Source organism: Triturus cristatus, chromosome 5_2 (assembly GCF_964204655.1).
Source record: "Triturus cristatus chromosome 5_2, aTriCri1.1, whole genome shotgun sequence".
In the NCBI taxonomy this organism is placed as follows: Eukaryota; Metazoa; Chordata; class Amphibia; order Caudata; family Salamandridae; genus Triturus; species Triturus cristatus.
Window position 1 is genome coordinate 353,424,972 of NC_140588.1, and position 26,779 is coordinate 353,451,750.

The window sequence follows — 26,779 nt, forward strand, 5'->3', positions numbered from 1 at the left end:
CCGCTACTTGTTTATTAGAGGGCAGTTCGGAGAAGGGCGTAGGAACTAGACCCTCACTAGAAGCCTTCGGGCAATAATAATGACCCTAAGCCAATAAGTGGGGTAAAAGGCCGCTTTATTGGACAGGTGGGCAACATAATACATCATTATCACAAAATACATATTTCGAACTATCACCACCCACCCCTACAAAATGTTCCCAACAACCAACTTCCCCTAACGTTGTTCGGCCTAATCCTCCTCCCCAAACCCCTATCTACCTCTCCTGCCTACCTCTTGCCTCCAACCTCGCTCCTTTGCTTCCCTCTGTCCGAAACTATTCCTGATGCCCCCAACCCTTCCTGCCTGTCTTGCTCTCCTCCAATTCTGCCACCAGGAAAAACCCTAACACAGGAGTTTTTCCTGCCCCCCCCCATAAAAACCGACTACTCTCTATTGACTGGACGCTTGTCATCAGTTGATAGAACACATGCCACTACTGTCGCCAAACAGGTGAAACTTTATTCATGCATAATATTTGCCGTGGATCTCAAACTTTGTTAAAAAATTCCCCCAAAATTCCAACAGTATTCGAAGAAAAAAACCCCAAGCAGTACAGTCCAAAACCTACCACTCAATATCTTAAAAAGTTAAAGGGAAATGAAAAAGTTTTTGTGAAAATGAAAAACTTGACAAAAAACAAAAGGAAAAGGGGGAGGGGGAGTGGGGGGGGGTGGAGTTTGAATGGGTAGGGAATGTTGTGGGACATGAAGAGAATCAATGTCTTTGCAGCAAAAAAGTCTTTCAACATCAGAACAATTTGTTATTATAACAGTGAAAAACTGTCGCTAAAACAGCGTAAACCTAGCACCATGTGCTAATCTGAATTTTTTTTAAACCTTCTCCCTTATATTTAGCAGATACATTTCATTACCTATGAAAGATAAGTGAACGCCATCGTGCCTAAAAAATTGATAGTCATCTTTTGTAATGGACTCGTGAGTCAACCAACCTATTCCGGCACTGTGACAGAAACGATGAAGGTCTCTATTTACTTTCCGCCTTGCCCTTTCTACTGCTGTAAACTTTTCTGCTCCTTTCCAAACTCTTCGTGGCATTAATGCTGTCAAAACCAAATGTGTTTCGGGCCATGTCTTTAACAGGATTTTAAGGTCTGTTTTCATGTCGATAATTAAGCCAAGACCTGACAATTGTACTAGATCATTTTCACCAAGGTGAATCAGCAACATCGCCGGTTTACTTCTACAAGACAGTTCGCTGATCAGAGGCAAAAGCTGACCCCACCTCATGCCACTCTTACCAAACTATGACCACAGGATCTCTTCAGAACGGAACCCCAAATATTTCCCAAACTGCCTTTTCTCCGCTTGTTTAGCGGCCCACTTAATAAAAGAATGTCCAATGATCCACACTCGGCGTTGGGACAATGTGTCACTGGCACAAACACCTGAAAAGAAAAGGCAATTAGTATCATAACTTAGGAACATCACCTTCTAAGTGTCGAATATAGCGCAAGCAACAATCAGAAGTCCAACGTCCCAATTTTTTAACATCACTGAGGGAAAATCCCCACCTGGCATCTTCTGAAGCCGCTCCTATTTGGAAAGAATGTGTTCCAAAATGAACAGGGTCTTCCCCTACCCTTTCTAACGCTCTGCGCATCGCCAATGTTTGGTAGGCTGTTAGCCGGGATCCATCCTGATGCCCGAAAACAAAATTTGATGTTGCCCCCCCCCCCTCCCCCCCCCCTAACGTAAAATCTGACCATGCTTGCTTAGGGCATAAGGGGCCCTTAATCGCTTGTAAAACCACCTTCGACCCTTTACCAGTCTGATCCGTTTATGACTGTTCTAAGAAAATAGAAATAGAGGAGTGAGAAAGAGAAACATTATGCACTTTTAGGCCCTCATCATGAACTGTACCCAACAATTCTGAAATTCGAAATGCTCCAAAGAAAAGCCAAATCATACATAGTTTCAGCAAATGATATTCGAAATGAGAAAAACATACCCCACCGAGAGCACATGTAATCTTGTATAAGAATTTCAGCGATATAGGTTCTCTTTTGTACTGACCCCTCTTTTTCATCTTCGCACAACCATGCAATATTCTCCGACCCATCTCACCCGCTGAAGGCTCATAACCCCAAAAGAATTTTCCATAGAATGACACCCCAGCCAATTTTCCGGCTATAGTAGTGGAAGATATGCTCCTGTGTATATTGCCCATTATGAATCTAATTATGTCGTCATTACGCTGTCTGATACCTATCCCATTAGGAGATCTATACTTAGCACCTGATTCTAAAAATTCCAGCCAAGCACGTCTGTAAGCCAACTTGGTGCATCGATGAGATGATGAGTGGTCAACTCGCCAAATCCCACACCTCTCGGGGGACCGGTGTCTTGTGACAGTCTGCTCCGGGCACCAAACCACGGAATCTCGCCCACTGGAAACGAGAGAGGGCATCTGCGATGTTATTTGCCACTCCCGCAAAATGTTTAGCTTTGAAAATCATATTAAACTGCAAGCATCTTAACATAAAGTTTTGCAAAAGCTTTAGTAACTTTGTATCTCTGACTTTCTGCCCATTGACTAGATCAACTACAGTTCTGTTGTCCACGTTGAAGACCACTGCTCTGTTAGCTAACTGTGGACCCCAGATGGCCAATGCCACTATAAGCGGGAAAAATTCTAGATAAGCTATGCTCCTCTTTTCAGCAATCCACGCGTGTGGCCATTGCTCCGCACACCACTTCCCCTCCCAAAATATGCCAAAGCCATTGGCACCAGACGCGTCAGAATATAACTGTATTTCCCAAACAAAATCCTCGTCCAACGACCAGATTGTAACGCCGTTGAAATCTTTCAAAAAGTGTAACCATACTACCAAATCAGCCCTTATATTGGCAGTAACTCTGATCCTATGATGAGGCAGCTGAATGCCTGACATGGCGAACCCCAACCTTCTGCAAAATGTCCTTCCTGCCCTAACCACCCTACAGGCAAAGTTCAAATGGCCCAGTAGGCACTGCACCTCACACAACTTCAACTTGTCGGCTCTTATGGCGTATTCCAGTAGCCTGGTGATCTCAAGCACCTTTATCCCTGGCAGTCTAGCTTCCATCTTATGGGTATCCACTTCGATACCTAGGTATGTTAAACAGCAGCTAGGCCCTTCTGTTTTGTTTGGCGCTAAGGGAACACCCATCTCTTGCGTGAATGATTGAAAATCTTCCAACGCTTTGCCACATTGTTGGGAACCTGCCGTTCCCATAAACAGAAAATCATCTAAATAGTGTGTTACTCTCTTGTGGCCTGTTACCCACGAAAAACACCACTGCAAGAATGAGCTAAAGGATTCAAAGAGCCTGCAAGATGTCGCACAACCCATTGGAAGGGCCTTGTCCACAACATTTTTTCCCTCGAAATGAATGCCTAGCAAGGAGAAATCGGATGGGTGAACAGGTAATAACCTAAAGGCCTGCCTAATGTCGCATTTCGCCAGCTCGGAATCTTGTCCTGAAAGCCTTATCATACCTAAAGCCGTATCCACAGAAGCAAACTTTACCATGAAATCCTCCCTAGCAATGAAATCATTGATGGATGCAGGATGATGGCCAGGAGAGATGCTGAATCATTCGGAATTCCCCTTCCGCTTTTTTAGGTACTACACCCAGTGGTGACACGATAAGATCTTCCAACGGCCATGTGTCGAAAGGGCCTGCCATCATACCCTCTGCTACCTCTGTCAACAATTTTCTCCTAACAACATGTGGCAACTCTTCTGCAGACTTTAGATTTTTTGCAAAACGGCGAAACCTGGGTCCCTGATATCCTACCTTGAACCCTTCCTTAAAACCCCATTCGAGCAGTGATGCTTCATGTGTGCCAGGGTAATATGCCAAATATGCAATCACTTAGGCAACCAAAGAATAGGTATTCTACGTAAATAGCGACTCAACAACATTCTCTCACCATGGTTATGATGGTGAAAATATTGGAAGTACAAACATTTTGTGGATTAAGATATAAAAAGTAAGACTATTGTTATTTTACTGTTTTAGCATAATATTGATGTTTAGCGTATTGTTGATTTAAATATAATTTTATATTGTGGTGTTTTATTGTCAAACAATGTTTTTATTTTCTTGTGTTATAGTTAAATGTATGTACCTTTTAGGTTTCGCATTCACAGCCTTTGTGCTGTGCTTCTGAAATCTATTGTTTTTAATATATCTTAAAAGGGACTTATATCCCACCTTCAGTTCTTATTGGTCCGTGTGCTTGCCAGTTTGATTTCCTCAGTTCCTATTGGCTGTAGCCTGTTCTCGCTTTTCTGTGTCTCTCTTATCAGTTTCCTGTGGCATAACTACTCATCCCCATCCACGTTGGTGGTTCAAACTTTTTTTTGTTAATGCTCCATATCGTTTACTTTCCCTGCCTGAGTGCATTTAGGATTCTGTAAATTTTTGATTTGGCTGCGGAAGCCTCTCAAATATGATTATCTTAATTCATTCAGACAACCCGTCTTCCCCCGAATCCCCAATACACACAGGAGTCCTGGCTGCGTGCATTTACAGCTTGCTTCCTGTACTTTTCTTTAACAATTTCTTATTGGGATGCTCGATTATTGGCTTTTTGTTAACGCTTCGTGCATGCTTTTTTTTCTACTATGTATGGCTCCGATTCTTTTATTTTGGGAAATGAACCATACCATTTACTTTCCCAGGCTGCGTGCATTTAACATTCGCCATACCATTTACTTTCCCAGGCTGCGTGCATTTAGCATTCTCCATACCGTTTACTTTCACGGGCTGCGTACATTTGGGATTCTGACAATTTTTGTTTTGGTTGCTGATTCCTCCCAAGTACGTTTATCTTATTTCACACTGACAACACGTCTCCCCACACACCCCTCCACATGCACACAGGAGTACTGGCTATGTGCATTTATAGCTAGCATCATGTGCTTTTTACAATATTTCTGGCGCCGGTGCACAAATATTTGCTTTTTGTGAACGCCTCTTGTGTTTTTTTGTTCGCTGTTTATGGCTCTCATGCATAATTATTTTACTTTTGTTAAATTATACTCAAGGATAATTGGGATGAATCAGCCGGGGTTTCTTCACTTACAGCAGTTTTAGTGAGAGAGCCGCGCTGCCCTGGTTATTCGGTTCACAAGAATGCCTGGTCAGGGTACACCCCCGATTAGAAGCTAGATTAGCCATGCTCGAGTCATCTGCCATGGCAGCAGCATACAATAATGCTCACTAGACATTTTCCTTCTAGGTTATGTTGATGTTAGTCAAAGCAATTTGATTTTTTTAAAATTATACATAATGTACTTTCAGTAAGTCCTCTTCATCGATTGGACTGTTGTTGCATCATTCACGTTTTCTTCCATCACTACAGGATACAGCATGGTTGGTCAGGACACTTCAGCGATTGGCTGACTTAAAAACTATAAAGAAATAAAATGAGCATTAACAAAGCCAAAAGGCTCGAAGCCAGCGCAAGACCACTTGGTTTTGTCAGTGTTTGTTTATATGTGCTGTCCGTGGTGGATACCCGGGCTCTGGCATGTTCAAAGCCATTGCTGGGTGAGGGGAATGTGTGAATGCAGCATTAGCATATCACAAGGTTGCCTTATACCCCTCCTCACCCCTTGTTATTCAGATTCTAAACAAGCCCTAGCATCCATGGGCCTTATCTTGTGGGTCTGACCTGCCCTTGTGCTGCATGTCTTATAGCCTCACAATGTGTAATGTAATAGTTTAAACAAACATATAGCCAAAATCTAATGCATTTGCCAATGTTTGTTTACATATGCTACAGTAATGTTTAGTTTTTTCAGGTTATTAGGTTTATTGATGAATAATATTTTTTAAATTATATATTAATGTTGATTGCTATGAGGTAATGTTTTTTAAATTCTATAATAATTAATGTTGACTGCTGTGTTCATTGTTTTATTTTTTGTGTTATTTTTTAAAATGTTTATTTTTTTCAGGTGAAAGAAGCTAAGTGACAAGCGTACCGGTCACGTGTTTATGCAGTAGAGGCTGAAATCGGAGTCTGACATAAATCTACAATGATTACTTGGATGTGACTCAGCTTCATTTGTTCCTCATCACAACCTATTGTTGGCAACGAGCTGGCTGCCGCCAAGCGGGACCTGCACATTGATTCCACGACTGCCTTCATTCACCATGTCTTTGTAAGCTCACCACAGTAAGAGGAGATGGATTAGTTATGTGGCGCTTGAGGCTGGACAACTGGTGCATCGCATGGCATCGAAAAGTCTTTGCAAACGAGAAGTAGGCGGAGGCCCATTTTGCTAGGGCAGCCCGATTATCGATTTCGCAGTGGAAGGTAAACCTGCTGTCCAAGCTGGAAATGAGACAAGGAAATTCACGTGCATACACGTCATGTATAAGGGGGAGGGAGCACACTGCTGGGCATACCAGCACACAATTAGCCCAAATGCATTGTGGTAAATGCCGTGCATGATAACCTCACTTTAGTTAAAAGTCTTTAGTATTCCCCAGTGCTGGTGCAGCCAGTGCTGTGTATCTCTAGACACGTATTACAGGATATTTGCCCCTCTTCAGTAGAGGATAACACTTTACACTGGATCAAGTGCTGTGTGACAAAATGGCTACGTTCTTTCTGTTGAAGGTCCAAACAATATACCAAGAATTAGAGAGCCTGTATTCAGGGCCCTCCTCCCCGCAGGCTTAGGAAGTATCTTCTGCATCATGTATCTTGACTAGTTTCCCCCCCCTAACCATTAACAAGGTAAACAACCTCCTAACCTCGATTAAATCTGGCTCCCCCACAGACCCCTGCCCACCAGATATTATCCATGGTGTCTCAAATACAGACAGTACGTTGCTTACCCCTCTTCTGAACACCGCCATTGGCACTGGGATTTTCCTGATCTCCTGTAAGAAGGCATGTGTAAGGCCTATCCTAAAGAAACCATCCCTGGATCCTCTCGAGGTGACCAACTATCGCCCAATTTCCTGTCTGCCCCTTGCAGCCAAGGTTCTGGAAAAAGCTGTTAACTAAGAGCTCACGGAATACCTAGAAAACAACAAGCTTTTAGATACAACCCAACATGGTTTCCGGTCAGGCCACTCCACAGAGTCGGCACTTATTATGGCCACGGAAGACACACAATAGCAGATTGATAGGGGCTGGAGGGCTATTCTGATCCTACTGGACCTATCATCCGCGTTTGACACAGTTAATCATACTGTTCTCACGCAACGGCTGAAGGCAGTAGGTATTGAACACATCGCCATTGCCCTTCTCACCTCTTTCATGTCTGACAGAGAGCAAAGGGTTTGTTGGGACAATTTGAAATCTGGCAATTTTTACCTGACAGGTGGAGTACCACAGGGGTCAGCACTCTCCCCAACGTTGTTTAACATTTATGTCTCCCCTATAGCCAAACTGATCAGGAACCATGGCTTCTCACTTATATCAAATGCAGATGATAATCAAATCATCATCTCTGGGGGAACAGGTTACCATTGGCAGTATTTATGCTCCTCCCTCGTTAGGGACTGCATTTATTGATAAGCTGGGAGTCTGGGGGGATATTCCTACGGGCCTGACCCTGTTAGGGGGCGAATGGAATGACACCATGGGGCCGCTAGACCAACAACGCAGTTCGGACAGCCCACTGTTATCGGGCCCAACAAAATTGCATACACTGGTCTCCACCCTGGATTGGGCTGACGTATGGCGCAAATTCCACCCCACAGAATGTCACTACACATATTTATCGGCTGTACATGGGTCACAGTCCCGACTAGATTATTTATTTGTCCCCCCGGGTGTTCCTACACAGATTCTCACAGTGACACATCAACTCCGCAGACTCTCCGACCACTCCCCAGTAGCCATGCAGTTTCATACCTGCTCCCGAAAGCCCCCCTTCCGATGGCGAATATCCCCTTGGCACTTACGAAGCCCTACTTATCAAGACATGCTCAGCGATGCGATCACTACCTATTTGGAAGATAACGGTCCCTCTGCCCCGTCTCAGAGCATCTTGTGGGAGGCCCTTAAGCCACCAAAGAGAAACGTGCACGCCGGGAGCAACTTGAGGTCCTGGAGTCACGCCAGATGACCCTAGCTTCCCAACTCCACATAGACCCTAGTCCTACTAATCGTCGTAACCTGATGCTGGCACAACAGGAATTACAACATTATCTACTGGGTGAAGCCAAAGAGATCTGGGAGGCATCACAACACCGGATATATCAATGGGGCGATAAATCTAGTAAAATGCTCCACAGACTTTGCCAGGCAGATAATTCCCCGGCTGTCGCGCCCGCCATTCGGGGTTCAGATGGGTCCTTGCACACGACGCCGGAGGGTGTTGCTGGGGAGTTTGCGAGGATCTGCACATCCTTACATGCCCGAAAGGAGCAGATCTCAGCTGAACTCATTGCGGAGTTCCTCGTGGGCATTCCACCTCGATGACTCCCTGATCATCTCCGCGACCAATTAGAGGCCCCAATCACGGTGGATGAACTGACCGGGGCCCTCAACACGCTTCACCCTGGCTGAGCCCCTGGCCCCAACGGGTTCCCTATGGAATTCCTACGGTTGAACATGCACCTCTTGGGGCCTCACTTATTGGCAACCATCCAAGAAGCCACGGAACTTGCTATTTTGCCTGGGGATTGGCGACACACAGAAATCGTGCTATTTCTCAAGTCCGACTGCCCTTCAGACGACCCCATCTCCTATCACCCCATCTCTCTTGCTAATTTCGAGCCCAAATGTTAGGGAAAGTCCTCGCAGATCACCTGCGTGAGTGTGTCGTGGACCTGATCCATCCCGACCAGTCGGTCTTCATGCCGCAGAGAGCCACCCGACACAATATCCGGCGAGTCCATAACGCTATGGCGGCAGCTCCAGCACTGGGTCGGCCAGCCGCCCTGCTCCTCGCCAGTATAGATAAAGCGTTTGACTCTTTGAGCTGGGTGTATCTCTTTCAATTGCTCGAGGCAATCAACTTTAGGCCCCGCTTCCTGACATATGTACGCCTGTTATATAAACGCCGACCTGACGGTGTTGGTTCGCAGTGCAGGACACTAATCTCACTCCTTCCCAATCCAGAGGGGTACCTGACAGGGCTGCCCTCTGTCCCCATTTTTGTTTGCCCTCGCGGTTGAGCCCCTGGCGGTGTGGGTCAGAAGCGACCCGGTGCTCCGGGGTTCCGACTGGTCTCGGTCGTGGTCAGATCGCATAGCGTTATACGCAAACGACGTCCTCTTTTTCATGACAGACCCCTGGTACTCTGGGCCCCGCATACTGAAAATTCTCAGGATGTTTGGAGGCACTGCAGGCCTCCATGCAATCCAGCCAAATCTTTTTTTTTCCCAGTATGTGGACATCAAGGTCATGATTCTTGGGCCTCGCAGCTCTCCCGAGCAACAGATGGTTTCAAATATCTCGGGATTTACGTCTCTCCGTGCCCTAAAGTCTCTTGGGCATGCAATATCACCCCGCTTTTAACAAGCCTTAAAAATGAAACAGCGATATGGTCTTCCCTCCCCCTCTCCCTCAACGGGCGTTTGCCATTTTCAAGATGGTATCATTGCCTAGGATCCTATACCGCCTTCAAAACTTCCCATACCCTATCCCCCGCTCGTGGTTCGTGCAAGTCGCTGCCATACAGAATAAATTCTTCTGGAACGGCGGGGTAGTTTGTGTTGCACTCCGTACCTGTACACAATCTACGTACTGTGGAGGGATTGCAGCAGCCGATATTTATTCCTACTATGTAGCGTCTCATATCCTTGTCGTGAAGGAATGGTGGTATAACTCCCCCACAGATCCAGCCTTTTCAGTAGAGCACGCAGCGATGGAGCAGGTCCCTCTTCTTTATTTATTATACAGTTCCACACTCTTGGAGCTTCTACCGCCGGGGGCAGAGTCGTCATACAGCTATGGTGCGCTACGACCCAACAGATGGGTTGGAGATGGAAACTCACCCAGCAAACTCCCCTCTGGCAGGGTACACATCCTCGATCAGTGGCTGCCTTGGGAGGGTTCCGGGGGTGGGACCTAGTGGGGATTTCGACCCTCGGAGATGTGATACGGGGCACCACATTGAAGTCATTTCAACAACTACAGGCCAAATTTGACCTACATAAGTCACAATTTTACAAATTTCTCTTACTCCGTCATGCGCTCACCCCCCAGATTCGCCCTTTGGAGACTCTCCCCAAATTCCAACCCCTGGAGGGCCACCTACTAATGGGCGATCTCGGTCTCCACAAGATCAGGCAAATATACCAGACGCTGACGACCCACACACCCACCACCCTTGACAAGACTCGACTTGCCTGGCAGGCTGACATTCCAGAACTGACTGATGACGATTGGGCCAAAGCAATCGCCAACCCGAGGGGTGCGGTGGTCTCCACACGCTATTGGCTCATCCAGTTCAAATACATACACAGGGTGTACTATACTAGGGTGCGGCTATGGCGGATGGGTGTCATCCAGTCTCCTACATGTCTGAGGTGTGGCCGGGAGGAGGGGGTCATTCATACATACGGTCTGGAGCTGCACGGCATTGCAGCCCTTTTGGCATAGGTCATGCCTTAATGAGATATTGTCATGGGAGCTTCCCCTCGACCCACGACGTTTCCTGTTACATTCCGCTGATGATATCGGGGGGAATCAATATAAACAGCATCTGCTGTTCCTGGCCCTCACTATAGCCAAGAGGGACATATCGCAAGAGTGGAAGGCGACATCTCCCCCGACCCTGGCCAAATGGAAGACTGGGTTAGACAAATGCATGGGGGCCTAGATAGCTGTTTATGATGCCCGAGGATGCCCTACGAAACACCGCAAAATTTGGACTTAGTGGGCGACATATCGAGGAATCGACCTTCCTCCTCTGCCTGATGTGGATCCCTGAATGGTGTCCCTTGATCCCTGGTATTTCTTACCCTATGTTTTATCGTTATGGACTATTGCTGCCCTGCCAAGTTGTGTACATTGAGTCCGGTGTGCCGTATGTATTAATGTGGTGATCGAATACTGTCTGCTTCTTGTTCATATTGTTTCACCTGCATGTTTGGCAGGTGCCGTTTATTGATAGACATGTGGTTATTGGAGCAAATAACATCCTTTCACCCTTACAGGTCACTGTAGGGCTTGCGCCCCTCTTAGTGCAAAATAACCCAATAAAATTTGTTTAAAAAAAAGAAAAATCATCATCTCTGTCTCATTAACAGCAGATCCAATTGCAGACAGATTCCATAGCTGTCTTGGTCATATTATGACCTGGATGCACAAGAACTACCTAAAACTGAAGGCCAATAAGACTGAGGTCATGGAATTCGGCAATGGACCTCCCATTTGGACCCAGTCATGGTGGCCAATAGAGGCAGGAGCATGCCCTGTTCCAGCCCCCAAAGTCAGGAACCTGGGAATCCTGTGTTTTGCCCAACTTAACTTCTCAGGACAAATAAACCAACTGACCTCTGCCTGCTATCTCCTCCTAAAAACACTCTGAAAAATCTTTCCCTTATTACCCATGGAGTTGAGAAAAACAGTTGTGGTAGCCCTCATTCTTTCTCACCTGGACTACTGTAACGCTCTGTACCTGGGTGTAAATAAACATCAGTTGTCCAAACTGCATTCCTTGCAGAATGAGGTGGCACGTACCCTTCTCAATATTCCAAAATACAGTCATATCGCGGATGCCATCAGAAATTTACATTGGCTCCCAGTTGAGCAACGAATTAAGATCAAGGCTTTCTGCCCTGTTCATAAAACCATGCAAGGGGCAGGCAACGATTAATTTTTTTTTTTTCCAATGGCATGTCCCCTGCCGGATATTAAGATCAGCTAATAAAGCTAATAAAGCTCTGCTCTCCGTGCCCAGAGACTGAAGGACCAGATGGGGAGGCAGATGCCTCTTATTTCTGGCATCGAAGCTCTGGAATGAACTTCCACTAAATATCAGGTTACTCTCTTCCAGGTCTCAATTCAGGAGACAGATTACAACTTGGCTCTTCCCTCGCAAACAGTGACTGAGACCTTCCTGACCTTCTGTACTTTCTTGCTCTCTCAGCGCCAAGACACCTCAGCATTCATGCGCTTTATAAGACTTTTACTTACTTTTACTTACTTACCTACACTTGGGAGTGCTGACAAGGCTACCATAGTCTTCGCAGGTTTCTGTACCACTCCAAGAGTGCAAGTTCAGCCCAGCAAGCTTGTCAGCCCAATGACTCAATAAGGAGCTAATCACAGAAGGAGGAGCGCGAACCCACTGCCTGGTGTACCAGCACTCAATTTGTCCAGATGCATTGTGGTGAATGCAATGCATGATAAAACATACTTTAGTGTTAACCATTGTTGTTGCAGCCAGTGCTGAGTATCTCTAGACTCATGTTTCAGGGTATTTGTCTCTTTTCAAGAAACGGTAGCACTTTACATTTGGGAGTGCTGGTAATGCTGTTCACAGTCTTCTCAGGTTTATGTATCACTCCCTCCCCACTTTTGTGACTGACTGCCATGAGTTACTGGGCTGACAAGTTCATTGGCGTGCACCTGCTCCCTGAGAGTGAAGACTGCGAGGAACATTGCCAGCTTCCCCAAATCTAAAGTTTTGCTCTCTACTGAAAAAGGACAAATTCTCTGAAACACGTGTCTCGAGATGCCCATTACTGGCTCCACCAATAATGGTGAATACTTAAGACTTTCAAATAAAGTGAGTGTTATCATGCACTGCATTTACAACAATGCACCTTGGTGAATGGTGTGTTGGTATTCGAGGCAGTGTGTCAGACGTCATGCATACAAAGGCCAGTGATGAGACAGTATGCAGTACACAATGTGCCTCCATCTAGTGCCAATATAAAATTTTCCAAAATTCGCAAACCCTGTTAAGTTACCAACATGGCATTTTCAAAATGGCGCTTCATCATTACATGTAAAGGATAATCCCATTTGCAATTTAAAAAATCTCAGTAAAAGATAAACATTATGCACCAACAATGGTGAAGCGCATACCATCAAATATATTTTAATATTTGCCCTGCATGTGCTTTTACTGAAGGATGGTGGCGACACCACAAGGATCCGGATATAGTCCGCAAACAGTGACACATTTTTATTATACTTTGCATGTCTGATGAAAAATTTATGGACATTTTTACAACTTCAACTGAATCAGCAAGTGATACGCACACCTTTGAGTGCCCACATTTTGCAATAGCAAAACTCGTTTTATCAAAGGCTAGTCGGATACTACGTTTTAAGGTACTGTATCTGTGACATACGGGCTACTACCCACAATAGAGTCGCCTATTGTGACTGGATTGCTCTAATTAATCCCACCATGCAAGCAGTAAACCCACCGCCACCTTTGCTGTAAGTACCAGGAGAACCACCAATTTCCTTGGAAGCAGTGTTGGGGTGCCTTTGAAACTTACTTAAGTGCAATAGGGGGCACTAGGTGTAGACCTGAAAGGAAACTAAAATACTGGTGCTGTCATTAAGGTTTGAAGGAAGAGCCATTTTCAAACACCTCACAGAGATTGTGCTAAAAGAGGCGAATATATTAGATGAATATAAAAAAACAATCAAAATGTTGGAATTGTGATTTACAGTGCAACCAAGTGTAGTAATGTTGAGGCATACATCTTTTTAAAGAGCACAAAGACAGGGTGATAGAGTAGACAATTATATTATAGCATTAGAAAGGTTGGCACCTGATTGTCTGTTCGAAACTTTTTTAGACATGCTGGTTAAAGACCAGTTTATTAGCCAATGCTCAAATAGCAGAACGAGAACGTTTGTGTCATTAGCAAATCTGATGAAAGGTAGCAAAAACAAAAAGAAGTAATGCATGAAGTATGTTTTCAAGAAGAAAAATATTTGCTTTTGTTGTGGGTTCACACCGTATGTAGGGGGAAAGCAATGCACTGTCAAAATTGTATGTAATGTTCATAGGAACGTCGGGCCCTTTTCCAAAGTTTGCCAAGGCCAAAAGGACAAATATGGTGTTGGTTGTGAAAAAAGATGAAGTAGTGAAGGAGGACCCACTGGAAAGTGTTGATCCATATGTTGATGTCAAAGTGGGAGGTAGAGTATTACATCTGGTAGTAGACTCAGGTGTTATCATAAGATTGATAACTAAAGCGTTATTTGTTAATACCTAGAATACGTTGTTACCCTCAGATCGAGCACTAGTCTCTTATGAAAAGCAGAATGTTGCTTTGCTCGCATATTTTTGAGGATATATTAGTATTTAGAGGAAAGATGCTAGACAAGATTTATTTGGCTGATAAAGGATTGAATGTATTTGTTTTTTTAATTCAGGGCCTTTAGAAGCATCCTTCCTTTGTTTGCAGGAGGGGCTGTCTCTGTTTGCGGGCGTTTCCGACTTTAAAATTAGTTACACAAAGTCGATTGGGCTGTTAAGAGGGCAAACAACACTGGAAAGTGTTGATCATATGTTGATGTCAAAGTGGGACGTAGAGTATTACATCTGGTAGTAGACTCAGGTGTTATCATAAGATTGATAACTAAAGCGTTATTTGTTAATACCTAGAATAAGTTGTTAACCCCAGATCGAGCACTAGTCTCTTATGAAAAGCAGAATGTTGCTTAGCTCGCATATTTTTGAGGATATATTAGTATTTAGAGGAAAGATGCTAGACAAGATTTATTTGGCTGATAAAGGATTGAATGTATTTGTTTTTTTAATTCAGGGCCTTTAGAAGCATCCATCCTTTGTTTGCAGGAGGGGCTGTCTCTGTTTGCGGGCGTTTCCGACTTTAAAATTAGTTACACAAAGTCGATTGGGCTGTTAAGAGGGCAAACATTTAAAAAATCTATCAACATGATTCTAAAGGAACTACAGCTTTACTGGGCATGATGCGCCTTCTTTTCCTTTACCTGATGGTGGCTACTAAAAAACTAGCAGTATTAAAAATCTCCCAAGTGTCGTTCAACATCTGAAGGTACACCAATGCCGCTGTACCAGTGTAAAACTAAATTGGCAATAAAAACTTTCTACGGATTTCATGGAAATGATCACAAAACATAATGAAGTACATAGTCGCTTGTGTGGAGAAATTGGCACATGTGCAAGGGCCTGAATCTTTCACCTTGCTCCAACCCCACGCGGTTCGGCCAATATACAATACAAAAGATTAAAACGGAATGTATATAAAAGATAGCGATGATAACCTGAATACCGGATTAATCACGGCAGCTGGGGTCCCTTTCAAGTGACAGGATAAGTTTGCAACTGAACCATTACAAGCCCCGTGAAGCATGATACCCTGGCATATGAGAGATCCGCTTAAAGCGCTATCGCAGTTGGTACCTCTAAGAAACACTCCGTGTCCCCATTCCTGCATCAAAATCTGTGCGGCAATTCCCAAGACTCCTTGATGAATTCCCTTCCCATCGCTTCATATCTGCCTGCCTGTTGTTGTTCTAGGCAATACTGGAACTGGAAAGTTGTGACCGGTAGTGTTTTATGTTATGTTATGTTATGTTATGTTAACGTGATTTATATAGCGCGCGATTACCAAAAAAGGTGTCCTGGCGCTGTCCAATTAGCCTTGCTCCAGAATTATTTGACAAACAACCAAGTCTTCAATGCTTTCCTGAATTGAAATAAATTTTCCATGGAACGCATGTAAGAAGGCAGACTATTCCACAGCCTTGCCGCACCATATGAAAAACTGCGGCCGCCCCAGTTAACCTTCTTTGTTGGGGGGACCTTGATCAAATTTGCATCAGATGATCGAAGGTGTCGGGCAGGTATATACCTTCTAAGCCTGTTGATCAGGAAGTCTGAGCCTTCTCCGTGTAGGGCCTTAAGGACCAGACATAGTGACTTAAATTGGACCCTACACTTAATAGGGAGCCGTTGTAGGTCTCGAATGGCCCTAGAAATATGGGCAGATTTAGGGAGGCCTGTTAGGAGTCTGGCCGCGGCATTCTGCAGCAGCTGTAGTCTGTATAGTAAACCTTCCTGGATGTTGAGGTATAGACTGTTACAGTAATCCAGTCTTGAAGTTATCAGGGCCAGTACAACAGTCTGTCGATGCTCCTGCGGAAGAAGGAACAAAATCTTCCTCAACATTCTCAGGATGTAACTAGTTTTGGAGGCTACCGACTTGACCTGTAATGTCATGGATAGTTTGGCATCCAATACCATTCCAAGGTTCCTGGCATGATTTACCGGGGTGGGAAGTGCCCCCAGTTCCTGCGGCCACCATGTAGGGGTCCAACAATTAGGGTTATTCCCAAATAGCATCATCTCGGTTTTGTTTGAATTTAACCTGAGGCAATTGTTTGCCATCCATCGAGCTACATCTGACATACAGGACTGAAAGTTCTGGTCCACCCCAAGTTCATTGCCGGGTAGAAGAGACACAACAATTTGCGTATCATCGGCATAGGAGGATACGCTAAATCCGTGATTTCTGATAATAGGCGCTAGGGAGGAAACATAGATATTGAACAATGTGGGACTCAATGAAGATCCCTGTGGGACCCCACAAGGCAGAGAGAAAGGTTGAGAAGCACAGTTTTCCAACGACACTATTTGGCTCCGATCGGAAAGGAAGGAGTTTAATAGATCCCATGCCTTGTGCTGGATTCCACTGTTTCTTAGTTGGTCCATTAATAGGCCATGGTGGACCGTGTCGAAAGCAGCGGATAGGTCCAAAAGGATCAAAGCTGCCTTTCCCCCCCGATCCACCGTAAACCTGATCTGATCTGATCTCTAGCCTCAATCAGCGCGGATTCGGTGCTATGTCCCTCGCGGAAACCGTGCTGCGAAGGATCCAGAAGTGAGGTGACCTTCACAAAGGTAGTAAGTTGATGGTTAAGCACCCTTTCAACTAGTTTGGCCGGGAATGGGAGGCGCGAAATGGGTTGGAAATTATTTGGATCGGAAGGGTCCAGACTAGGTTTTTTCAACAAAGGGAGAATGGACGCCTTTTTCCAGACTCCTGGAAATACCCCTTCATCAAACATACCGTTGAAAATTGCTGTAAGATGATTTGCAATTGGTACTGGTGCCAGTTTGATGATTTTAAGCGGGCAGGGGTCCAGAGGGGCTCCGGATTTGACTTTAACTATCAACTCCAAGGTGTCCTGGGAGGTCAGATGTCTAAATTCCTTAAAGACAAACGGTGGCTGAGATTCGCTAGGCTTAATCCCGCCATCCTGGTTCCTTTGAATCGGGCCACTGAGACTAGTGAAGATGGTATTCACTTTGTTCTGGAAGAACAGAGCTAGCTTTTCACATAACTCAGTACTGGCCGGTACTGAGGCTGGTTCAACTCTCGACATTTTATTAATAGAGGCGAAAATCTCTTTCATAGGATTTTTCGCTGCTGCAAACTGAGCGGCAAAATGCTTTTGTTTAGTTTCCCTTAGCATACGTTTGTATGTAGCCAGGTTTGCCAGATATGCCTGTTTTTCTCCATCCGTATATGTCTTCCTCCAGTTGCGTTCAGCTCTCTTACATACGCATTTTTGTGTTTTCAATTTGGTCGTGTACCATGGCGCTGAGGGCGTAGTTCTGTTAAAAACCGCTAGTTTAGGCGGCGCCAGCTTTACGCAGGCCTGGGTAAGCCAGTTTGTGAAGGACAGAGCTGCCTCCTCCGTGTTCCTGGGAATGGGAGTAAGTGAGGTGGAGAGTACCCTAGATAGGGTCTCCGCTTCTACCCTGTTCCAGGCTCTGACTGCTTTGGCCAGTGTTGGGGGACGCCCCTTGTGTAGGTGGGGAGTAGGTGAAATATTAAACCTAACACCCGCGTGGTCAGACCAGGCCAGCGGTAACAAAGCTGTAAATGCTAATTGCGATGTATTGGAGAAGATCCCATCGAGTGTGTGACCCGCCCGATGGGAAGGACCCGTTACCTGTTGCTTCAGCTCCGCGGTTTCCATAGTATTAAGGAGTTGAGCTGTATCAGGATCCTCAGGCCTTTCAAGATAAAAATCAAAGTCCCCTAATATTGTATACGAGTTCTCCAACAATGCCTCCTCGAGAAGGGTACCCAAGGATGAACCATTCTGTGGATGGCGATTCTGCCACAGTAAAAGGTAACTTGTCGAGTTTTACAGTATGCAGCATTGTATTTTTTGCTCCCCTTTGCGCTATCGTTATCTGCTTTTCAGTTAGATTGTATGCAGAAAATAGGGACGTACTGTTGATAAATCGCCAAGTCACATAACCAGCGCACAATGATTGCAGCGTCCAGCTTAATAACATAACAGAACATAGTTGAGATTGTTCGTGTTGTAGTATGGAGGGTATGCTTTTTCCAGGATTTTGTTAATTTTTTTTGTAGTCCTGTTCTAGTATATCAATAGCAGAAGATACAACGTTGCACAGTGAATAAACCCTGGATGTTGATGTAGTCATACCATTGCCAACTACAGCTAACGTCTTTTCTAGGTTAATCCTATCTATTTCACAAAGTCTCTCTGCAGCTTCTTGTTGAGAGATTTTCCAGAGTTCATTATAGACAGCATAATAGAAACGTTTCTGACGTGGCTTTCAGGGACCTAATAAAAAATCCTTCAGATCCATCTCATCTGAGAGTAAGGATAAGTACTGTTTCAGCTGGGTCAGTGTTGAGGTTTTAAGCCAATCGAGGCACAACTTCCAACACTGTATAATGTCACCACACCCGAATGTTCTCTTCGTACATATCGTGGATCTGGCCTTTCGATACTAAACCCTTCGGTTGTACCCTTGAATCTTGATTGACATCTATTTGTGTCTGTGGGCCAAATCCCTTCCAGTTGGGGTCTGAAGTATTGTACTGAATGATGTCATCTAATGTATCCCCTCCATGTGATGTAAAATTCTGCCACCGCTCAAAGTTTGACAGAGTAGGAATCCATAGTGTGTCAAATCCTTGTTCTTGGCTAGTTTAAGCCAGGAAGTCTGTTACACAGTGTCATTCAGAAATATCATCTGCTGTAGAATGAGGCACGCTCTAAATAGAAGAACATTTCTGTGCAAATGTTTCTGAACTAACTTTCGGTGGTGCTGGGCAATGTTCCCATTGGTGGTAAGGAGGAACATTATGTGGGATACTGGATTTGTGTAAAAAGTGATGAGCAAATGTTGGTAAGAGTACATGCTGTCAGATGTTTCCTCCACATTTCATTGTTTGAAAATGCAGAAGATTGTTCTAAATCAGACAACTTATTAATTACAGTTTCAAAATCATATCATCAAAAAATGTACTGGAGATAATATCATTTAGAGAAATCTAAAATAAATATGGTATTTTCAAAAGTTCAGTGGGGCCAAATACATCATAATCAAGTTTGTCCCAACTATACCAACAGAAATTGGAACAGCTGTAATGTTCACAGAAAACAAGTCTCTTTATTCATGATGAGACGATGTATGAGGTTTCAGGACCAAGTTCACATTGGATACTGCAGAGCGTTCTGGGAGATATTTTCCATTTATGACTAAGCAAAAGACAGTCACTATGGCAATCCAGAACAGAAAAAACAATATTCCAGTTATGATCCAGAGCTGGAGCCATGCTGATACTAAGTAAGTCTTTTTTAGAAAAGTGTAGAATTCACAAATTTGTTGCTTATGGGAAACTGGAGCTGGCGTTGTCTCAGGTTCACTGGGATCAAGAGAGAAGGTATCAAGATCGATGAAGTAGCCAGATACAGTTCGATCTATCTTTGGTAGCTCAGCAGGTTTTATTGAACTGGCAGACGTCTCTTGTAGAGGCATATTGATGTAGACATCGGTTGAAGGCGGAATTGAAATTTGTCTTTCATTTTTGTTTTGATGTTCTGTTTCCAGAGTAACGAGTTCCATTTCATTTTTGGAAATTACATCATGTTGCATTGATGACTCTTCGAATGTCTTTCTGTCTGAACCTTCTGCATGGTAGCCAGAGGAGATAATAGTTGGTTCTGTCGGGTATGAATTATTTCTTTAAACTATTGAACCAATCCTTGAGTTATTCACAAGAAAAAGCAATTAAGTCACAAATAATACACACAGTAATAAGACCATAAAGGGTATTTCAAGATTTTTATAAATTACGTCATTTATAAATACCCAAATTAAATTGCATGGCTGTCAAGACAAGAAAGTAAATAAAAGATTTTTGTGACAGGGTGACATGTGGTGCTCAGTGATGTAGTGATGGTGCGTAATATATACAAAGTGACTGTGAAAATTTCGACGATTCAAGAAGGCCAGAAAACAGATAAAACAGATAATTGAATAGGTCTGCAGATTGATTCAGGATCATTCATTGATACGGTCAAAGGAGACAGGACGTGTGCCTGAGCCCCTCTTCAAGTAACCGGAGACTCTGGGTCCAATTAAGAACTCTTCAGAAGAGTGATCACCAAGATCGGAGGAGTAAGGACGCTCGCCTGCGCCCCTCCTTGAGTATCCTGAGAGTTAAAGAAACCCTTTTGAAGAAATAGAAAACCACCAATTTTCAACACTGGAATTAATGTGGTACAGAAGATCTTTGCCAAACTAAACGAAGAGCATTGAACAGGTCCTATTAGCAACACCGGGCCTCCTTAGGCTGTCACCTCCTTTCTATGTCCTGATGAAGACCCGCATTGACTAGACAGTAGTGCACTTCCAGGGTTGAAACGTCGACAAACACACCCCCCGGACCAGTTGAAAGACTCTGCATAAAGACTTATTCACTCAATCTGCAGACCTATTCAATTATCTGTTTTCTGGCCTTCTTGAATCGTCGAAATTTTCACAGTCACTTTGTATATATTACGCACCATCACTACATCACTGAGCACCACATGTCACCCTGTCACAAAAATCTTTTATTTACTTTCTTGTCTTGGCAGCCATGCAATTTAATTTGGGTATTTATAAATGACGTAATTTATAAAAATCTTGAAATACCCTTTATGGTCTTATTACTGTGTGTATTATTTGTGACTTAATTGCTTTTTCTTGTGAATAACTCAAGGATTGGTTCAATAGTTTAAAGAAATAATTCATACCCGACAGAACCAACTGTTATCTTTGTATACAATTGCCCAGGTTCTGAGGGGTACTGGGTCACCCCATTGCTATTTCAATTGGTAGCCAGAGGAGAGCATCGGCTACCCAGGAGCCCACAAGGCCTACTATTCAGTATCGGTCACATAGTGTGGTTTGGTCAGATCATTGGAGACAAATCTCTTTTCTTTTTTGCCGGCAAGAGATGGAAGTAGTACTGTTCTTGTTCCCTCGACAGCCAGAACAGGTACAGGCTTTCTGTATGATGGTCCAAATTCTTTCTTGTCCTCGATCTTTTCTCTGACCAGATCCCCGACTTTTGGGATCCAGATAGGTCTTGCCGTGACTGATTTGACTTCCCCAGTGGCGGTGCATTTTACTTTCACGTAGCTTAGTGGTGCTCTGGATTTGTTCAGATCCTGCAAAAACAGCCAAACGTTTATTGATGTCAAATGGTTTTTCATCCGCCACTGTGCTTTCACAATCGAGATCAGGTACCCACATTATCATCCCAAATAGGACCTCGTAAGGAATGACACCCCCTAGAGAACTTCTTGGCATGTTGTTGAGGGCTCGATGTACTCCATATAAGTGGTTGACTCAGCTACCAACCAAACCTAATATTCTTGCTGTTAAAGATTACTTTAAGTCCCGATTTTCCCACTACACGACCGAATTTCCCTCAGGATGGTGCGGAGAGGAGTACCCCAATGCTACACCTAAACCTTCCATGACTTCCTTGTAAGCCCGAGAGCTAAACGTGGGGCTATGGTCAGAATGTAATGTGTAAAGAGCGTATGTCCCTATGAAGACTCGCAAATCTTTTATAACAGTTCGAGCATCAGCCGAAGGCTGAGACCATACCCATAGGAATCGTGAGCATGAATCCACTGCTTGCAAGATTTACTTGTAAGCCCCATCCGAATGTAGGGGGCTGCAGTGGTCCAAATAGACAAAAGCAAATGGTCTGTCTGATATTGGTAATGGTGTCTGTGCTGGACGTGCCACGGTAGAAACCTTAATCTGTTGGCAGATGTCGCACTTTAAGACAAAATTCTTCATCTGTTTAGTTAACCTTGGCCAACAATAGCACTGTTTCAATAATGAAACCGTCCCGGTAATCCCTGCGTGTGCAGAACCTAGACCCTTGTGTGCAGATAGAATTAAACATAATCTGCGATCCATTTTTGGTAGTACTCTATCCCCCACTCCTGGAATTTGAGCATATGGAATATTGTTTGCATTTAACTTGTAGGAGTATTTGAGTGGAAATCCTTTTGGTGAGACTGTGCTTTTTTGCGTGAAGCAGTGACAGCTACCATTATCTGTCCGTCTATTCTCGTTCTTGAATGAGTGATTGCAGCTATGGTAGCAGTTTGTACTGCCTCATTTGCAGCTTCATCAGCCAATGAATTCCCTTCAACATGAACGCCATCACTTTGATGACTCAGAGTGTGTATTACGTGAGCTCTTGGTAGTTCGTTTTTCAACTCAGTTATCTACTCCCATAGCATGTTATGCTTAATTGTGTCACCTTTTGAGTATTTAAACCCATTTTGACCCCAGTAGTGAAGGTATTGGTTATTTGACTGGACATAATAAAAATAATCCCACACAATTAGTGTGGGGAATACTCGATCAGTATTTATTAGTGCCAGTAATGGCGTTTTTAGTTCTGCCAGCTGAGCCGTGCAGTCTCCTAGAGACTGTGTCTTCGTACTGCTGGGATGGAACTTATCATCCTGCATGCGACCCTTCACAATCGAACATGCGGCGCTGTATTTCTGTCTACTTTATATGGCCGGCTGAGCAGATCCGTCAGTGTAAATAATGTATTCATACTGATCCAGATGCATTATTTCATTTGGTAGAGGATATTCTTGTTCATATTGAAGGAATGCTTGTGTTTTTAGACTAGGGTCATACCTGTATTCTACATCTGTTGCAGTGAGAGAATTAGCCCATTGTATCCATCTTGGATGTAAGGCTTTAGCATTAGGAACACTTGCCTTTGTAGCAGCCTCTAAGGCTGGTACCCGAGTTACGACAATTATTAGTTTCCCCTTAGCCAGTGCTCTTTCTCTTACTATACCGGTCTGCACTGCTGTCAGAATTTTCTCTGTAGAAGCAAAATGCATTTCCGCGATTTTGTACAAGTGTGATTTGTATGCTATGGGTACCGTTTCTCCTTTATTGAAGGTTAAATAAGTGTACCCAGATTAACGCTCTATAACACGGATCACCAAGTTGCGGATGCGTGTCTGCAGGTATTTTGAAGCAACATGTCAGCTTGTAGTGAACAAATGATATCTGTGTGTGCCTGTGCCCAATGCCTAACTGAAGAATCAGATCTAATTAATTACTCTTTCTGCGTAATCCAAAATGTATGTTCTTCCAAAGTTTAAAAATCCCAATATGGATTTTAAGTTCTTTAAAGATTTAGGAGGTTGGAGCAGCGCACAGTTTCCTAAATAGTTAGCTGCAAGGCTTTTACCATAACTTGATAACTCGTATCCCAAAAATAGGACATTGAGGTGGGCTATTTTTGATTTTTTTAAAGTTAAATTTGTAGCTCTCAGAGGTGAACCCTCAAAATGATGTTGCTCACCCTGGACAAGTGATCCTTTAAATCATCATCCGTTAGATAAATGTCATCTGCATAGAACAATGCCTCTTTATCCAAATACTGTAGTAACTCTGTTACCGTAGCGGAAAAAACGCAGGGCTATTCTTATTCCCTTGGCGGAGTCGACGAAATTGACGCTGAGAACCTAGCGCTGAGAATGCTGTCAAATTCCTGCTTTCAGGTGCTATATTTTGGCAGAAAAATCCATTTGAGATATCTAGTGTTGTTTTGAATTGTTTCCGCACAATGTTATTAATTAATGCGGCACTGTGTGCATTCGTACTGCAAATGTTTTAGTGCATGTGTTCAGATGTCTGTTGTCTAAAACTAGACAATATAAATTATCGGGTTTCATTACGGTAAACAAAGGATTATTCATTGAGCAGGTGCAAGTTTCTATTACACCCTAAGATCTCCCTGACCTCACCTGTTTTTTCGCTTCTTGTTTTATTGGGTTCTGGAGTAGTTTTTACTAGGATTATATGGTGAGGTGACTCAGCATCCCACCTAACATGGTTGCGATAAAGTGCTGGAGCAAGGGCTACCGCCCACTCCTGCGCGTATGTGTGTTTTAAGTATATTTAAGTATATTGGAACTAGGTCAGAAAAAGCTAGTAAAATAACCTGTTCTCCCTTTGGGCAATCCATAACAATTTCAGGCGGCCAATCTTTTTCAGCTAGCAAAAGAGACCTTTAATTTTTCTGAGTTTGTCCCCCTCCATTTGGAGTGTTATCTCATGTAACCTATGTGGGACACTTACCCTTGTATCAGGTGTTTTCACTGTGATATGCTCATCCAACTCTGCTGTCACCAGAAATTCCATCAAGTTCTGGAGAGGTATTGTTACTTCTGCTGCGATGTCTAGCATCATCAGAGCCCATTCCCCATTCAGAAGTTGAGTCCTCAGAATTCTGGACATGTCTAACTTTGAGACCTGCTTCTTTCTTCTTTTTAAATTGAGGTTTTGATTTTGGCTTCTCTTCTTTTTTAGAAGTGTAGTCTGAATTGCGTTGCATGTGTTTGGACTTTGTATGCTCTTCTTGTCTGTGTTCTGACCGTCCTTCCCTCTCGGAGTTTCTTGGCGATCCTTGAAAGGAACGAGAGGAACATGTATCAGTATCCTGATACCTGTCAGGCTTTTTAATGTTATCTCTATTCCTAAGGTTGTACCTCCTTTCGGAGGGATCACGTTGAGGAGAACCACTCCTGGATTGAGATCTATTCTTTTGTTTTGTACGGTTATTATCCCATTTCTTCTTGGAAGAATCATGTGCTTGCTTGGTGTTATCCTTTTCAGGACCACCCATGAGTTTAGGTTTTATTGCTCTAGCTCCCAATTCAGCATAGGTGTCTTCAATAATTTTAGGTAATTCACGTTCCTGTTATAAAGGAGTGAAATCCCTCAGATGTTGGCGTATTGCCACTGCTGCTGCCTGCCCTTTGATATTTGCTAATATAATAGCTGATACCTGGGCAGAATTACCTAATAATTTCATCCCTAAGTTCAGAGCATGTTCTGCTCCATACTCAGTCTGTATTTGTCTTGATACATCTGGTATTACTGCTAATGACGGGATACCATGAGTTCTGGTATATATGGCAGCGAAAACTGTACCTCAAGTAGTACAATCCTCTATTTGGGAAGCTATCCCCATGAGGCAAGCAGATTGTTAGCATTCTGTGTTTTTCTTGAGGGCTTGTGTGTGGAAATACTGCCTCTAGCTGTGTTATTTTCTGAGCTATCCAGCATGACATTTGTTCACATTTAGTGTGCCTTTTACCCATAACTGCCTGTACCTTTTGTGGTGTAATTTTTTCGTTGTAGATCCTTAAATTGATCCTGTTTGTGTAGCCCTGGTTGGCTGATGTGTGAATGTTCTGATCACAAATTGTGCCAGGTTTCTGTAGAGCTTTATTATTTCTTTATGAAGTGGACGTAGGTCTGCTACTGGCATTCTTTCAATCTCTGGATGCAGTGTGTAAGCTGCTAAGACTGGCCAAGTGGCTCTGTCTCTTCCGAGCGGACCTAGTCTTACTTTGTTTTTAGTATGGGGGAGGGTGCCTTCAAACCAGTTTATATGCTCCTGGTAGGTGAGCAGAACTTCAATGTCCTCTTATTGACAGTACTCATCTGGTGTTTCATCTTCAGTGTAAGAATGAAATGTTTTTAATTGTGCATCTGCTTGTGGGATTTTAACCCATGAATAGAATACCTCTGTTCTGTATGATTCATGAGCTTCAATCACAAAAGTGACTGTCCCACTCCTAGCTGAGACTCCATAGTCTGCTGTTTTAAAGTAAGGGCAGTTCTAAGATTTTCTGAAATGTTAATTTCCCCTTCCTGTTCTTCATCCCTCACTGCGGCTGCACATTGTGCTGGCGCAGCGGCATCTTCGTCAGCCATTATTTTGAAGAAGGAAAAGTTTCAAGGAAACTGAGATAAGGTTTTATGCACAATAGGAACTGTTTGTCCTTCAAGCTTGACAAAGCTACAGCCAATAAATAGGAATTTTGCCTACTCAGCTGTGGCGGATAGTTCCCTTCCTACTCCAGACGTCTCTGAAGAAATGTGAGTAGGGGTCTCTGAGAATAGCACGACTGAACTACTCAGATTTAACTGTTAAATAAGTACAAAACCAACGTTGGCGGCGCCATGTCATGTAGTTCCTATACATCCATATAGGATCTGCACGTTTAGACAACATACACTGCAGGATTGGTGTCCATACTGATTCCGTACACCCCCACCCAGTATGTTAGCCTGTATGCCAACTAGCTCACAATGCCAATAGAAACCCCTCTTACCAAGTAGAGAGTAGTTTTTGGCTACTATCGAACATGAGGGATCATGGAAACACTGCAATACTTTTCGCTCAGTCACTCGTGCTCACTTTGTCTCAGAGAGATACACAGAATAAATGGTGGGGACGTTTTTCATTAAGCATTTATTGAACCAGCGCTATTCTAGTCTAAAATAGTTGTGCTGAAATAACCATCAGACAGTAACAGATATAAATGATTATAAGCACTAACAGAGTAAAAGGATGGTAGATTTCTACCACCGTGCTAAAATAATGAATACAGGCAAGTAAATAAA